This window comes from Dermochelys coriacea, chromosome 2 (assembly GCF_009764565.3).
Source record: "Dermochelys coriacea isolate rDerCor1 chromosome 2, rDerCor1.pri.v4, whole genome shotgun sequence".
NCBI lineage: Eukaryota > Metazoa > Chordata > Testudines > Dermochelyidae > Dermochelys > Dermochelys coriacea.
The window spans coordinates 265,100,941-265,118,751 of record NC_050069.1 but is presented as its reverse complement, the minus strand read 5'-3'; the positions used below and the strand labels follow the sequence as shown (position 1 = coordinate 265,118,751).

The following is a 17,811-nucleotide window of genomic DNA, read 5'->3' as shown; positions in this document are numbered from 1 at the left end:
TTGCTCATGTGATCAGATGCTTGAGACCTTTTCTTTCACTAGCTCTCTCATCCCCATGGACTGGAAATTTGGCAGGGAGGTGGCTATTGTTTCAGGGATGTGCCTTTTGTCATCTCGGTCAGAATCTGCTCAATTTTGGCCAAGTTATAAGCCTTGGGGGTGGCGTGGGGGGGGGGGGAAATCACAATTTGCACCTGCTCTGTAGAGACTTGGTCTATTTTAGCAACTAAAAATCTCCAAAGATTCTATCCTCAGAGCATGCTCCATCCCCTCTCCACTCCCAGGGCTGACCAGACCCACCGAGTGACTGAGCTTTCTCCAGCACAGGGCTACAAGGGTGGAGCTGGATTTTCCAGGACAGGGTGGGGCCAGGCACTCGAACCGAGATCAGGGAGTCCCTCTCTCGCTTGGGCTTTCAGTGAACTCCCCCCACCACCCCCACACGTTGGCACCAAGGTAACATGGGGGAGGAAGCCATCTGATTCAAAGGCAATAGGGACAAAATATAGACCAGGTGTGAGGCACAGCTGTAAATTGGAAGAAGGAGAGAGAGTTAAGATTTATACTGGGTGTGGGGGGGGGGAGAAACTGGGAATTGGAAGAGGAGTCTGAGGACAGAGACTAGGACCAGGAGACAGTGGGGGGGGGGATAGAGGAGAAACAGGTCAGAAGAGTAGCTGGGAGTAGGGAACGGAGACCGGCTGGGTAAGGAGTCTGGGAGATGCCCGAGGGGTGGAGACTGGGGTCAGAAGGAGAATGGGACAGGGAGAAGGAGCCAGGCAGCAATGGGGAAAGAGACAGGACAGGGACAGGTTAGAGGGCACAGGATAGAAGGGATCAAACTTGGGGGTTAAGTCAGAAGAGTTTAAGCCACTACAGCACATGCTCCTCAAGAGCCTGAAGTGGAAACCAAGATTTCTGAGTCTCATCCTTCCTCTAGAGGCAGCAAACACCCGTGAAACCCACTGGCAAAGAGTCCCAGACCCCTGTATTGCTGGTCCATAGAGAATAGCAACCTACTACTGCTATCAGTTACTCTTTTAGCTCAGGTGGGAGCTAAAAGTTCCAACCTTAGTGATTCGAGCTATGTAGGAGACATTTTTCCCATCCCATGAGATTTTCCAAAATATTTCCTGTCCTGAAACAGGGCAAAAAGGCAAAATTCTTGAAAATGTTTGCACACTGAAAAAACGTTGGAATTGGGGGAATTGAAACATTTCAATTCACCCCCCCACCACACACACACACACACACACACACACACACACACATTATAAATTAGTTTCAATATCAAATTAAAAAGTTGTTTCAAATCCCCAAAATGGCCTATGCAATCTTAATTCGGCCTTCTGGTGCGTATGCATTATGCTGCAGCCTTTAGTTCCATGATCATATACTACATTTCCCACAGGCACCGTGCCTCATTCAATGCATAGGACGGACCTGCTGTGGGGATGAATGGGGTTGTGTTGTGAAGGAGTCAGTTGTCCATAGGACTCCTGCTTCATTTGAAGAAGCGGAAAGGTGTGCAGTGAACGAGGCTCAGGATTGCAAGAAAAAGGACGATCTTGTTGTTAAGGTAGTTGAATGCTGGCTTAGAGAATTGGATTCTATCCCTGCCTCTGCCACAGAGTTCCGATGTGATGTTGGGCAAGTCGCTTAATCCAAATTTTTCACAGGTGGTCACTAATTGTGTGTTCCTCATTTCTTGGGTGTCTGGCTCAAGACCCTGGAGCCTGAGGTGCAGAAGTGCTGAACACTCGCAGCTGAAAGTGGAGTCAATAAAAGCTGGATTTGGAACATATAAATATGTTAGCTATATAATGCTACGTTCTCTGAAAAAATCAGACCCTTGGGGTCTCAAATTGGGCACCCAAAATTAGTGCCTACTTTTGAACTTAATTTCTTTGTGCCTCAGTTCCCCCATCTATAAAATGGGGATAATACCACCTTTATATTTCATTGTGTTGTTGTAAAGATAAATTCATTAATGTTTGTGAAGCACTCAGATACTATTCACAGATTCCAAGGCCAGACGGGACCATTGTCATCATCTCTTCTGACCTCATGCATAACACAGACCAGAGAACTTTTCCAAAACAATTCCTATGGAGCTGAGCACCATAGAAAAAGCCCTTGAGGAAGCTAATAATTCTGTCTTCAGAGCAGGGTTTGAATAGTGTGCAGTAAATAAGGCCTGGGGATACACACTGAAATGACAAGGAGAAAACAAAATATTGAATAGCTGCTCACTAAGTGAGCACTATCCATCTTGTGTACCGAATGAGGCAGGGATCCTGTGGGGAAAAAAATAGCATGTGGTCATGTAATTAAAGACTGTCATGACATAATTGCACAAGCGGGCTGAATTAAGGTTGCACAGGCAGCCTTAACTCTGACATTTTCTAGTTTCTGAATGTTTGACTTTGAAGCTTAATAATACTCTATATAATCATATATCTGTATATCTACATTAAAATGACAGGTTTCAGAGTAGCAGTCGTGTTAGTCTGTATTCACAAAAAGAAGAGTACTTGTGGCACCTTAGAGACTAACAAATTTATTTGAGCATAAGCTTGCGTGAGCTACAGCTCACTTCATCGGATGCATTCGGTGGAAAATACAATGGGGAGATTTATATACACACACAGAGAGAACATGAAACAATGGGTTTTATCATACACACTGTAAGGAGAGCAATCTCTTAAGATGAGCGATCACCAGCGGGGGGGGGGGGAGGAGGAAAACCTTTCATGGTGACAAGCAAGGTGGGCCACTTCCAGCAGCCAACAAGAACATCTGAGGAACAGTAGGTGGGGTGGGGGGGAGAAATACCATGGGGAAATAGTTTTACTTTGTGTAATGACTCATTCACTCCCAGTCTCCATTCAAGCCCAAGTTAACTGCATCCAGCTTGCAAATTAATTCCAATTCAGCAGCCTCTCTCTGGAGTCCGTTCCTGAAGTTTTCTTGTTGAAGGATAGCCACTCTCAAGTCTGTAATCGAGTGACCGGAGAGATTGAAGTGTTCTCCGACCGGTTTTCGAATGTTATAATTCTTGACGTCAGTGGTGTCTCGAAGATAGCTGGGAGCGCTGGCAACACAGGGCCCGAGGAGGGACTCCACACAGCCAGACAATCCTGTCGTCAGGGCGCCAACGCCTGAGATGATGGGGCGCCCAGGACCCCTAGGTCCATGGATCCTCGGCAGCAGATAGAATACCCCAGGTGAGGGCTCCAGGGGCATGCCTGTGCGGATCCATTCCCGTGCTTTCCCAGGGAGCTTCCCGAGCAAATGCTGTAGTTTCCCTTGGCAACCCTCAGTGGGATCAGAGGGCAATGGCACGTAGAAAGCGGTGCCGGAGAGCCTCCCAGCAGCCCCCCGCTCACACTCTGACCCACCCATGATGACAACAGCACTTCCCCCGCCAGCCCTCCTGATCATGCTATCTCCTCCTCCCAGCTATCTTCGAGACTTCCTGAGGGGTCTGCAATCCATCGGTGATCTTCCTAAAGGCACCGTCCTGGCCACTGTGGATGTGGAGGCCCTCTGCACCGACATTCCACACAGGGATGGACTGCAGGCCGCCAGGAACAGTGTCCCCGATGATGTCGCGGCTAACCTGGTGGCTGAGCTTTGTCCTCACCCATGGCTATTTCACATCTGGGGACGGCGTATACCTTCAGGTCAGCGGCACTGTGATGGGTACCCGTATGGTCCCACAGTGTGCCAGCATTTTTATGGCTAACTTGGAGCAATGCTTCCTCGGCTCTCGTCCCCTAATGCCCCTACTCTACTTGCGCTACATTGATGACATCTTCATCATCTGGACCCATGGAAAAGAAGCCCTTGAGGAATTCCAGCAGGATTTTGGCAATTTCCATCCCACCATCGGCCTCAGCCTGGACCGGTCCACACAAGGGATCCACTTCCTGGACACTACGGTGCTAATAAGCGATGGTCACATAGGCACCACCCTGTATCAGAAGCCTGCTGACCGCTGTTCCTGCCTGCATGCCTCTAGCTTTCGTCCAGATCACACCGCGCAGTCCATTGTCTACAGCCAAGCTCTACAATATAGCCGCATTTGCTCCAACCCCTCGGACGGAGATGGGTGCCTACAGGATCTCCGTCGTGCATTCTTGCAGCTGCAGTGCCCACCTGCTGAGGTGAAGAAGCGGATTGACAGAGCCGGAGGAGTGCCCAGAGGTCGCCTACTGCAGGACAGGCCCAACAGGGAAAATAATGGAGCGCCACTGGCCATCGCCTTCAGCCCTCAACTGGAGCCTCTCCGGCGTGTCATCACGGATCTGCAGCCTATCCTGAGGGACGACCCATCACTCTCACGGATCTTGGGGGACAGGCCAGTCCTTGCTTGCAGATGGCCCCCCAGCCTGAAGCAGGTGCTCGCCGGCGGCCACACACCACACAGCGGGGCCACTGACCCAGAAGCCTATCCTTGCAGCAAAGCCCGTTGCCAACTCTGTCCACATATCTATTCGGGGGGACACCATCATAGGGCCTGATCACATCAGCCTCACTGTCGGGGGCTCGTTCACCTGCGCATCTGCCGGTGTGATGTATGCCATCGTGTGCCGGCGATGCCCCTCTGCCATGTGCATTGGTCAAGCTGGACAGTCTCTATGTAGAGGAGTAGGTGGACACAAATCAGACGTCAAGAATTATAACATTCGAAAACCGGTTGGAGAACACTTCAATCTCTCTGGTCACTCGATTACAGACTTGAGAGTGGCTATCCTTCAACAAGAAAACTTCAGGAATGGACTCCAGTGAGAGACTGCTGAATTGGAATTAATTTGCAAGTTGGATGCAGTTAACTTGGGCTTGAATGGAGACTGGGAGTGGATGAGTCATTACACAAAGTAAAACTATTTCCCCATGTTATTTCTCCCCCCCACCTCACCCTCCACTGTTCCTCAGAAGTTCTTGTTAACTGCTGAAAATGGCCCACCTTGCTTGTCACCATGAAAGGTTTTCCTCCTCCCCCCCGCTGGTGATGGCTCATCTTGAGTGATCACTCTCCTTACAGTGCCTTGCATAATGACAGGTTTCAGAGTAGCAGCCGTGTTAGTCTGTATTCGCAAAAAGAAAAGGAGTACTTGTGGCACCTTAGAGACTAACAAATTTATTTGAGCATAAGCTTTCGTGAATAATGCATCCGATGAAGTGAGTTGTAGCTCACGAAAGTTTATGCTCAAATAAATTTGTTAGTCTCTAAGGTGCCACGAGTACTCCTTTTCTTTTTTACATTAAAATGGAAAATCTACACGATTTGCAGAACTGACCAGTGATTTTGACCCTCCATTTTTGGGGATCCTACTCGACACACATTAAAAGTGCCCCATTTTCCAAAAGTACTGAACTCTGACATTCAGGTTCCTTTAATGTGTTTCAAGTTGGAAACCTCCCCACCCCCCCAAAAAAATAAAATAAAATAAAAGATTGAGTCATCTAAAGTTTGTAATCACTTTTTTTTTTGGGGGGGGGGGGGAATATATACAATTCATAATTTCAGATTTCATATACATATGTGAAACCTGGATTCTTAATTATGTTTGGATACTCCCAGTTCCAGGAATAAAGCATAGTAATAAACTTGAGAATTAATAGCAAGTGCACTTATTACCATGGAAACAGAGCCAAAACAAATATTAGGAGTTTCTGATTCTCAGAATTCACACATGCCAATACAATTACCTTGCACGGTTACCCATAGATCTAATGATCCTAAGCATACTGTGTGTATACACATCGACAGATATATTTCCTTACTGTATGTGCTAGATGCCTTGTGAACGATCCTCTGCTTTGCAATCACTTTTGAGGTAATACAGAATTTGTCAGAGTTAGGGGTTGAAGGAAGGAGGCAGGAGGGGAAGAAGGCGATTTCAGTTTGTTTTGTCCTGTTTCTAGGCTCATATGCATACTTGTCTCAGACTGCCTGGGTGTTGCCATGGTGAACTTTGATAAATCCACGTTATGGGTGCTGTGAAATATAAAGCAATGCCACATTTCAGGGAATGAAGTTCATGGAATATAGCAGGGGGCCAGAAACTTCCAAGACGACTCGGTTAGATTCAGAGCTCGACTGGTCTAAGGAGAAAAAAAACTTAATTAAAGAAATGTTTCTACAATGACTAGAAATCCATGGCTCAGGGAGTTTCTTTGAGCAAAGAAGAAGTTGCACTGTCTTCTGCGATGGCTTCTGCCTTGTCCAGTCTATATTCATTGCAATTAGTTTTAATCAGTACGGTTAAAAATAAAATCCATCTCCTCGCCTCGTTACTGTGCTGAGCACCAGGGCCATTCCTTACTTCATAGGGGAAGAGGGAACAGAACCCAAGACGTCTGGCTTCAAATGCACTAGCCTCTACCAATTAAGGTGAAGGAAACTTCACCAGCAATGTAGGACACTGGACTACAAAATTGAGCAGCATTGATCCCATCCAATAGAGGCAACCAGGCACATCTATCTAGGTGCTTATATAATATTGACCACTTCAATCTTTAATGTATTTATCTCCCTCACACCCTGTAAAGTGAGAAAGTACTATTGACCCATTTTACGCAAGGAGAACTGAGGTACAAAGAGACTGAGCGACTTGCCCAGGGTCACACAAGAAGTCTGTGGTAGCGCTAGGAAGTGAAGCCAGGTCTTCCATCACCGAGGTGAGCACCCTAACCACTCCACCACCCTTCCTCACCTACACAGTGGTTGTGTGCTTAGGAACAAGCATATCATGTGAGAAGAATATTCAACAAGGAAAGAGGTGATAAGGCCATCAGCTACTCTATAGTGAAATAGGTTACTCCACATTGAACAGTCTTTGTTAATTATTAGTAGCAGTATTTCAGTTCTTTGCAACAGGGACCATATTATGTGTTTGTACAGACTTTAGGATCAACTTAGGAGAGAAGGAAACAATGTTTCTGTTTGAGTGGTTTTTTTCTTTTGGTTTAGCCCAAGTTGACTAGCAACAAGTTTATATTCAACCAAAATAAGCCACTTTTAAACCACCACCAGAGTGTCCTCACCCGAGTTAAAACTGGTTTAACCAAACTAGTTTAAAAACCTACTTAAGTTCAACAGATGCAACTTTCCCAAGTCAACAAGACCTAAGTCTCATTTTCTCACCTGTAAAATGGGGATAATACCACTTTTTTTCCTGCAATCCTTTGTCTCTCTTGTCTGTTTAGACTAGAAGCTTTTCAGGGAAGGGAATGTCGTTCATTGTGTGTACAGCACCTAGCACAATGGAGCCAGATTTCAGTTGGGCCTCTAGGGACTCCAATAACAATAATAAATAATAATGTAACCCTTCTGCTTGGTGTCAGCAACAACAACAGAAAAGAACTAGGTTCAATTTCTATGGATTCCTTCAAAAAAAATTAAACATTACCAGCTTGCTCCCCCACCCAGAAACCTGGGAAACTAAATTACTTCCCCTGAATAAGCAGCATTTTCACAAGCACTGAGCCTAGGGGTTTAAAACAAAGAGAATTTTACTGGAGGTGAGGAAAAGGGTGACACAATAAACTTGGAAACAGCAACAATTAATAAACGTCTTCAGTAAGATTCTCAGCACCCAGGCTGTCTTGGCAGTAGTCTTCACCTCAATCTTCCTCCTCTCATGACTGAGAGCATCAGATGCATTCTAGCCACTTCCCTGCTCCCCACTCACATTTTCCTTATCCAAAGTTGAGAGAATCCAAGATCGCAGGCAGGCCTGTCTCCAGCACAGAAGGGAAGTGTGTTGTTTGGGCAAGTCAGGGAGCTCTACCACCTGAGCCAGCAGAAGTGATTTCAGCTTTGATTGCTGGGAAGAGAGATTGTAATAGGGTGAAACCTCATCAGGGCCTGGAAAAGATATGTGTGTGCGGGGGGGTGAGGGTTAATAGTCTATTAATGATAGCACAGGTGCAATAGAGTCACCTAATTCATTGTTTCTCTGTCAGAGGGGTGAGACTGGGAGGCTTACAGGTGATAACTTAACTGACACCTGGGCCTCATGAAAGGGGAGAGAGTTCATTCTGAAAAGAGGAACCAGAAGGTTTCCTAGGAAGGAGCCTCACCCAGGTTCCACAGGAGAGCAGATGCTTCTGGCAGGCAGCCTGAGGGACTAATGGGGGAAAAAAAGACTCTGGAGTAGCTGAGGAAGGAGGTTGAAGACAGAGCCCCGAGGAAGGGCTGATTGTTGAGGGGCTTTGGGACGTTAATTTGAGCTTTTGTTCCCCCAGAAGGGCTCTGACGTAGATCCTTCTCAGCCAGAGGGCTGAATTACACACCAAGGCAGATGGCCTGCATGAGGCCCTGGCGACAAAGACACCTGAAGCATTGAGCCCTGATGTAAAGGGGTGCTCCTGGAGTGCAGGGGTCCACACCACAGTCCTTCAGCTAAGGTGCTGCTCTCTGGGGCTTCAGCACAACCTGTCTCCGCTCAGCTTGCGACCTCAAACAAGGCTCAGGGCCATGCTAAGCATTCAGAAAGATCAGTGGCATATGGAGCCTCTCGCAGGCCTTCTCACAAGCGGGGCACTCCTAGCAAAAGATAAAAACTGCTTTGCCTCTCCATTAAGCCTCTCAGGCTACCTTATCCAACTGTGCCTGCTTGTGCTCCTTGTCCAGATGACCTCTCACCTCAGGCATGTTTGATGGAGTTCTCTTGGTCCTTCCTTTCCCAGCAAGGATAACAGCGTTTTATGGCTCCCAAACTCAAAACTTCCCTGTATTTTAACCAAATGTCCCAAAACGTAACCAAAGTGAAATGCAAGAGAGGCTGGCAGCAAGTTACCTCCCCAGCAGAGCCTCTGGGGTTCTCAAGCAGCTGTGGGCTGCTCGGCTCCCTGTTCATCAACTGGGGTCAGTAGTGAGCTCCGTACTCCAGAGGCCTTCAGGCCAAAGAGTAGTGGTTCTTAACCTATTTATCATGAATGCAGCCCACCAGGTGTTACCTGGGCCGCAGGTTGAGAACCACAGCACCTTTCCAACCCTCCCAGAGATGTCTGTTCCCAGTGCCCCCAGCCCAGAGACCCCTCCACAGAGCAGGGCCAGGAGCAGAGCCACGAGTGTGAGGCAGGGCACCTGGGACCCCAGGCTCTGCTGGGCATAGCAGGGCAGCAGGGCAGCTGTGCGGGCTGGGTGGCAAGGCAGCCGAGACCCTAGGCCCTGCTGTGCAAGGCTGGGCGGCAGAGAAGCTGGGAACCCACCATGTGGGGTCCCAGCCTTTAGCACCACAGCTGTTGAGAACCACTGCCGTAGAGCTTACAGTATGCATAATATTAATGCTCAGTGAAAGGTTGAATGGTTTCAAGGTACCATTCTGATCAGCACCCCAAAAAAGTGGATTCATATTAAATGGTGACATTAAAAACTCAGCATTCACTGCCCCGCGATTCTATCCATAACTGTGATGCCTTCCTGTATTAGAAGAGACCACATCACTGTACAGTGGTAAATGTTGAGTGTATGGTTGTAGTCACAATACTTGGAAAATCCACATTTCCAAAGGGAAGCTAAACATCTCATGAAAACTGGGCCTTCCCGTGATGTCTCAGGAATGTCTTCATTCAGGGGGGGAGGGGGCTGAAAATATCCACATGAGCAACTTTTTGTCTCCAGCCATGGTGCTGCAATATGTATAGATGCATGAATGAGATCAACAAGGGGACCAAAAAGCTGAACAAACTTGCTCCATTAAGGTTGACTTCCATGTTCAGAATAGATCTTATTTGACATGAACTAGTTCACCCTCCCACAAACTAGACGTGCCATAGTTGATGCACTGAGGTCACTGTTCCCTCTAAGCTGTGTGCGTGTGCACACAGTTCCTAAACCCTACGCACATGGCAAAACACCACATGCACAACAATTAGCATAGAAGCACAACAATTTGCACAGAAGAAATTTTTTGCGCACACAACCTGTCAAAAATTAGAGGGAACATTGACTGGGACCATGATGCTGGCTATTCTGAATGATTACCAGCCTCCAATAACTTCACAGCTCCATCTCTCCATGTCTTCCCCATTGGGTGTTCCCCTGCTGTTCCCCAGCTAAAGCTACTTTCTGGAGGCTGGCCCATTTCTTACAGGAAGTTGGCCTTCATCATGATTAAATCCATTAATAAAAGCAATCTCCACATAGCTCTTTGGAGATCTTTTCCCAGCCATATTTGATTCCTATCAGTGTTTTGCCACTGTGACATTGACTACCCCCAAGCATGTGAATGGGACAGAACAGGATGATAATAAACAGGAAAGGGTTTTAAAAAGAGCTACACGAATGATCTGAGATCCATAAAATCTGCCTGAGAACGACTAAAGGAGCTCTATGTACTTTGCTTAGCCAAGAGAAGGTTAAGAGGTGATCTGATCGCGGTCTATAAGCACCTACATGGGATGAAGATTTCTGATAGGAGAATGCTCTTTAATCCAGCAGACAGAAGCATAGGAAGACCCTGATGGCTGGAAACTGAAGCTGGATTCATTCTGGCTAGAAATAAGCCTCAACATTTTAATTGTATGGGTATTAACCATTGGGACAACTTATCTAGGGATGTGGAGGATTCATCACTTGAAATCTTTACATTAAGACTGGTTGTCTTTCATATAGAAATACTCTAGCTCAGGGGTGGGCAAACTTTTTGGCCTGAGGGCCACATCTGGGTATGGAAATTGTATGGCCGGCCATGAATGCTCACGAAATTGGGGGTTGGGGTGCAGGGGGAGGGAAGGGGTCTGACTGGGGCTAGGGATAAGGGTTTGGGGGTGCAGGAGGGTGCTCTGGGCTGGGATCAAGGGGTTCAGAGGGAAGAAGGGGGATCAGGACTGGGGCAGGGGGTGGGGTGCAGGCTCCAGGTGGTGCTTACCTCAAGCAGCTTCCAGAAGCAGCGGCATGTCCCCCCTCTGGCTTCTACAGAGAAGCGCAGCCAGGCGGCTCTACGCACCACCCTGTCTGCAGGTGCTGCCCCTGCAGCTCCAATGGGCCACAGTTCCCAGGCAATGGGAGCTGCAGGGGCAGCGTGAGGAGCCCCTTGGCTGCCCCTACATATAGGAGCCAGACGGAGGACATGACACTGCTTCTGGGAGCCGTGCGGAGCGGGGTAAGCCCCTGACCCCACTCCCAAGCTGGAGCGCCAGAGCGGGGCAAGCCCCCGGACCCCACTTCCAGGCAGGAGCTCAAGAGCCAGATTAAAACATCTGGAGGATTGGATGCAGCCCGCGGGCCATAGTTTGCCCACTCCTACTCTAACTCAACCAGACGTTATGGGCCTAATGCAAGAAGCTCTTGGTGAAATTCTCTGGCCTGTGTTATACCAGAGTTCAGAATAGATGATCATAATTGTCCCTTCTGGCCTTAAAAAATCTCTGAATGAAAAACAGAACATGAGAGGCAGTTACCAGAACACTAGGTGGCCCACAAAGCGCCACCTCCAACCAAACATATTGTGTTGTTCTGTGCCCTGGCTGTAAACCTTAGAGAACACATCTGTCAGGGCTCTGCATGGTACTGCCAGGGATATTGCCCATTACATGATTTGTCCATATTTAGGCTTAGCCAATCTAAGCTGATTGCAGGTCCTTAAAATTGCTTTTGTGCCATGAACACTTAACGCTAAACCTCTTTTAATTTGCACCGTGCTACTCAGAGAGATCATATTCTTCTGTGCAACGTAAATTCCCAATCTGGCAGAGTTAGCCTTTTTTTTAATATATATATATAATAATAATTTAAAAAAAGAATTTAGTAAGGATTTGAGTTTCTTTATTGAGCTTTTATTGTCCAGCCTTGTACTTGAATCACTCTGCTGTGACAGCACGACCAGGGGCTCTTATTAGCAAACTCTATAAACAATGGGCTTGATCCCTTTATGAAAAAGCATTGTGGAGGGAATAGTTAAGCCTAGCTAAAAATGAAGCCCAAGCAAAAATAATTACAGATTCCAAAATATTTAAAACTTCTGGGTGCCCCCCACCATGCCCCCCTACTGCCATTCAACTGCTCAAATCCTTTCTTGTTTGCTGTGTCGTGAGTCGTGACAACATATCATATGCAATGTGATCTCCATGCAGGAACCATTCTGAGAATAACACAGAAAACCCTCTCTCAGAGCAGCAGAGGGTTTTGGAGCATTGCTGTCACTTCTCCCCACCATGTCATTTTGCATTTACTTGTTACCACAAGTGACCTCAACATGAAACTTTACAGTCTAATCTGAACACTATTAAAGTCTTTCCATTAACTTTGGATCAGGCCCATAACTGGTCACGTGCATTAGTTTGGTTTTCTGCCTATGTTATGCCTAGTGATGGGCATATTATTAATTATGTGTTCTGCGATAGCAGCCAAAGGCGCCAATCAGGATCAAGGCCCCATGACACTGGACATTGCATAAACACACAGGAAGGAAGACATGGTCCTTGTCCCAAAGAATGCATATATCCTACTTTGGAGGGTATCTCTGTGTCTTTGTGGGTCTTCTCTATTTAGTTTGGGGGCAAGTCCGTCTCTCACTATGTGTTTCTACAGCACCTAGCATACAACAGGACCCTGATTAGTACTAACAATTAATAATGGTAAATAAAGGAGTAGGAGAGTAATGATCATAAGTTCAAGTAATGACATTGGTTAATAAGTTGTCTGCATGCATAACTTGATGGCTCTAAACTACGGGTCTGATCCAAAACTCACTGAAATCAATGGAAAACCTGGGAGCCTTGAGTGGGCTTTGGATCAGGGCCTTTAGGCCTTGATTTATTTTTTTAACCTCTCAGTAATGAAGTGAATCATTTCTTCACCCATCCCATGGCATTGCCGATGCTTAGGTCATTCATTTCTTGCAGGCATCACAGACGGAGTGGGTCTTGAGGAATAACTTAAAGTGGATGAGAACAGAGGCCTGATAGATTAGTTCGGTTCCATGCTCATGGCCAGCATGGAAGGAAGCAGGGAGATCTTTGTGGAAGGAGTTTGTGGGACAAATGGACGAGCAAAGCAGATATTCAGGAAGAAGTAGAGTTGAGAAGAGCCTTAAAGACTGTGATAAGAAACTTGAACTTGATGGAGTAGAAAATCAGGAGCCAGCCCTTCAGAGCCTGATTGAAACAAAGCTTACAACAATCAATGATAACAATCCCATGGCATCAGTGGGTGTTGTATCAGGTCCTCAAAATGGGTAGTGACATATTCAGAGTGATGGGTAAGGAAGGTGATCTTGGAAGCTATGTTGTGTATGGACTAAAGAGGGGAAGGGGAATAGGACATTGTAGATGCTGGAAAAGTCAGGGAGCAGGAGCTTGCAGTAATCAAGCCATGAGAAGATGAGGCTTGGATGAGAGATGAGATGCTGGACAAGAACTGACCAGATGAGATGATAGGGGTTTAGACAAGAATTCATATGTAAAGACAGAAATTAAAGGTCAGAAAGGTAATGGAGAAAGAAGCAACAGGATTTGGACATTGCCTGGACACGTGGAATGCGGGGAGTCAAAGATGACACTCAGTTTGAAGGCATGAATGACGAGGAGTTTTGTGCTGCCAACAACAGTGACAGAGAATGGGGGAATTGGGGAGGAAAGATCAAGAGTTTGCTTTCAGCCATGTTAAGTTTAAACTGGGGGCAAGACATCCAGGAGGAGATGCCTGAGGGTCAGGCTGAGATGTGGGAGTGGACAGCGTATGGAACCAGGTTGGGACTGATGAGGTAGACCTGAGAGATGTTGCAGCTGAGTGACTGAATGATATCCACCCAAGGAAAGGGATGTAAAGCAGGAACGGTTAGAGTCTGGAGGCACCCCAACTGAGAGTGGGAAAGGGCTGCAGATAGATTGTGAAAGCAAAGCCAGACAGGTAGGAGGGCAAAGGAGCTCAGTGCCTCTGAGGATCAGGCCTTTAAGAAATAACAAACTCCAGGAGTGAAATCCTGGTCCCATTGACATGAATGACAAACTCCCAGTGACTTCAGTGAAGCTAGAATTTCACCCCAGGTTGGGCTTTTAGTGGGAAGTTAATGTCTGGCTGGAGACAAAATCAAACCCAAATTAGTTCTTCACTGGCAAGAAATGCCTGACCTGTAGCTCATCATTACTCTTATGAACTGTGGAAATTTTTTTTAAATGTATAGGAAAAAAAGCCAATTATTGTACTGCGATTAAATTGAAAAGTTAATCTGGAGGTTTCTATGGACACAGAGCTCTGTTTACAAGCTTGGTCTTTCCCTTGCGCATAAAGACTGGTATGGTGACCAATGGGAAAGCAAGGCCTCATTCTCCACATTCCATTAGCTTCATAATTCCACATTACATGATGGTTTTAGTGCCATATGGTGCAGTCTGATACGAAGAAGAAAGTACAAAATATATATCACATATGACTCACCAGTCTGGTTTCTGGCAGGAAATGGTACATATTGATGAAGTGAGGGGGACATTTTTAGACCTTCACTATGATCCTCCAGGCTATAAGGTTTGCTGGGGACTGGTTTAGGTTTTTCTGTTTTTTTTTTTAAATACAGAGCGGATGGCCCAGCCATAATTCTGACTCTCTGAAGTCAGTCAGAAAACCACAAAGGAGAATAGTTTCCAGGTGCTGGGGCTTCCAAGATGTAACCTAAATAACAGCATCATCCTTACCTAATGGTCTAACCATCTTAAGCGTTAAGCAGGGGATGAATGCATCATGAGGTTGGGAATTAAGGACTCTTCCATAAAAGAATACCAAGAATGTGGGTATAAGAGGCAGCAGTAATATGATTTCCATCCATCCATTCCCTTTGCATGGGCTAACTTCCTCCGGTTTTACACTGTTATAACGTAATGTTTATCTCAAACCACAAGAAAGGCATGGAAATTCATGGAGGCAGTTTTCCACCGATTCCTTTAACTTTACACATGATGCAGATGGAATCCCCCATGCAGAAAAAAGATTCTATATGAAGGCATATCCTGACAAAATCCCCACTTTATTATTTGCATCATCCTAACGCTTAGAGGCCCCAACCAAGTTCAGGGGTCCATTATATTAGGCAGTGTACACATCATAATAACCCCTACCTGTTGTACAGTACTTTTCCTGCACACATCTCAAAGCACTTTACAATGGAGGTCGGTATCCTTATCCCCATTTTACGGATGCGGACACTAAGGCACAGGGAGGGGAAGTGACTTGCCCAAGGTGACCCAGAAAAGTCACAAAAGTTCTGAGAATTGAACTCAGCTCTCCACAGGCCTAGGCAAGAGCCCTAGCCACTAGGGCATCATTACCTACCTGAAGGGACACTCCCCAAAAGCTTGTAGTCTAAACAGACAAGACAGAGGATGGCTGGTAGGAAAAAAAAGTTGTCTTGTCCCCTTTTACAGATGAGGCACCAAGGCACAAAGAGAAAGCAATCTGCCCAAGGTGACACAGGAGTCTGTAGACCTGACCTCCGAACTTCTGAGTCCCAGCTCAGTGCGAATCTGAAGTTTAGCAGATTAATATCAGTAGCAACAAGATGTGGGGTATGCAGCCCTGGCTCGGCAGCATCTCTGTTCTTATTCCACGGTTACTCCCAGAGAAGAATTTTAGCTTTCACACAGCTTTGATAATGATCCCGCTGTAAAACTGCCAAGCTTCAACGTAGGCCAAGATAGCTGCAGACCCATGAATACATCAAGCATAGCTCACAGGTACATCTGAGACTATCTCTGAGAATGTGCTTTATGGGGGATATGTTGCATATGTAACACAGTAATTACAAGAGGATCTCCCTCCCCCTCCCCCCGTTTGTTATTAATTTCAGGTGAACTTGGGTGAATTTCAGTATTTCTGAGGAATTTGATGTTCTCTCAACCAGCAGGCAATGTGGCCCAGTGGGAGAGTGCTACACAGTGACTCAAATGACCTGGCTTTTACTCCTGACTCTGCCACTGAGTTACTGTGTGAACTTGGGCAAGTCACTTCACCTCTCTGTCTGTTTTCCCTCCTTCCCTTTGCCTGTCTGGTCTGTGTAGCTTCTAAGCTCTCCAGGGTAGTGATTGTCTGCAGCATCTACCACAGTAGGGCTCTAGGTGCTTCCATAATATAAATAATGATAATAATGCTACTTTGCACCTTGATCTTGTTAGATCTCATCAGCAAAAACAGGGACAGGCTGAGTCAACACTTGGCTGGGAGATACACCCTCCCCCTGAGAAGCACAACCACTCATCTTCCAGGAGGTGGTGGTGGTCATTCAATAGATGTCACTTTTTCCTATGGCTGTGTCTGCACTGAGCTTTTTCCCATAGTTCCCAGCTGTTGCACTACCACAACAAGGATGGAGGTTCTCCCATAGAGCAGACACTTCCTTACCTCCGTGGAGGCCCTGGCAGCCAACCCTTCCTGGCTGAATCGATCATTTCCAAAAAGGTGAAGGGGCCACAGTCAATGCTTTAACCGTTCCTCTAGGATCAGCTGAGCTTCCATCTGGCTCTCACTGGAACTCCCATGGCCCAGCAGGGAAGCAGGCCTCTACTAGCCTCCTTTCCCTGCGATGCAGCAGACAGCCAGCAGGGGAGCTACAGAAGATGGAAGTGATGTACCAGCCTGCACCAGGAAAGCCTTAGATAAAGCCGGCTAACACAATGAATGGCCAAACCCTCCAGGCAGTGGACAAGTTCACCTACCTCGGCGGTACACTGTCACGTGCAGTTCACAGCGATGATAAAACCAACACCGGAATTGCCAAAGCAAGTGCGGCCTTTGGCAAACTGCGTGCAAATGTGTGGGAGCACAGAGACATTAGTCAACAAACAAAATTGCAGGTCTACAAAGCCATTGTGTTGCCAACTGTGATGTATGCATGCGCAACCTGGACAATGTACAGACACCATGTTATGAAGCTGAATCAATTTCCCATAGGCTGTCTTGAGGAAACTGATGAGGATAAGATGGTGAGACAAGGTTCCAGATACTGAGGTTCTCATACATTTAGGCATTCCAAGCATCCATACACCATTGAGAAATCACAGGTGAGATAGGGAGGCCATGTCACCAGAATGTCAGATGAGTGACTGCCAAAGATCTTCTATGGTGAGCTAAAGTGCTCTCAGGGAGGCCAGAAGAAATGTTTCAAAGACTCCCTATGATACATCATGGCCAGAGAGCAGCAGGAGAGTATTAGAAGGGAACCTTATTACCTGTAGAGGGAAGAAAATTTGCTATAAATTAATTAAAGCACCTGAAGCCAATTAAAGCACCTGAAGCCAGTCACATGATAAAAACTCCCTGCTTCACTCAGACAAGAGGAGGAGTTGAAGCAGAGTGGATTGGTGTTGGAGCAGAGAGCAGTTTGGAGGAGTTGAAGCAGAGTGGATTGGTGTTGGAGCAGAGAGCAGTTTGGAGGAGTTGAAGCAGAGTGGATTGGTGCTGGAGCAGAGAGCAGTTTGGAGGAGTTGAAGCAGAGTGGATTGGTGCTGGAGCAGAGAGCAGTTTGGAGGAGTTGAAGCAGAGTGGATTGGTGCTGGAGCAGAGAGCAGTTTGGAGGAGTTGAAGCAGAGTGGATTGGTGCTGGAGCAGAGAGCAGTTTGGGGAGTTGAAGCAGAGTGGATTGGTGCTGGAGCAGAGAGCAGTTTGGAGGAGTTGAAGCAGAGTGGATTGGTGCTGGAGCAGAGAGCAGTTTGGAGGAGTTGAAGCAGAGTGGATTGGTGTTGGAGCAGAGAGCAGTTTGGAGGGAAGCAGAGGAGAGTTTGGAGAAGTGCTGTGGTGGGCTAAGAAGACCAAGACCCTAGGTAAAGGGACACCTGGTTTGTGCAGAGGGAGGGCAGGAAGCC

General features: G+C 46.8%; 1 long non-coding RNA gene across 1 annotated transcript; it reads right to left on the bottom strand.

Annotated features, from left to right (window-relative positions):
• Positions 1 to 5,833: 5,833 nt before the first annotated feature.
• Positions 5,834 to 7,872, bottom strand: LOC119851920. Its single transcript, XR_005291453.2, has 3 exons — positions 7,704 to 7,872; positions 7,157 to 7,267; positions 5,834 to 6,114 (listed from the first exon to the last, which is right to left on the bottom strand). It is a non-coding gene; the product is annotated as an uncharacterized LOC119851920 (long non-coding RNA).
• Between the last annotated feature and the right edge of the window lie 9,939 nt (positions 7,873 to 17,811).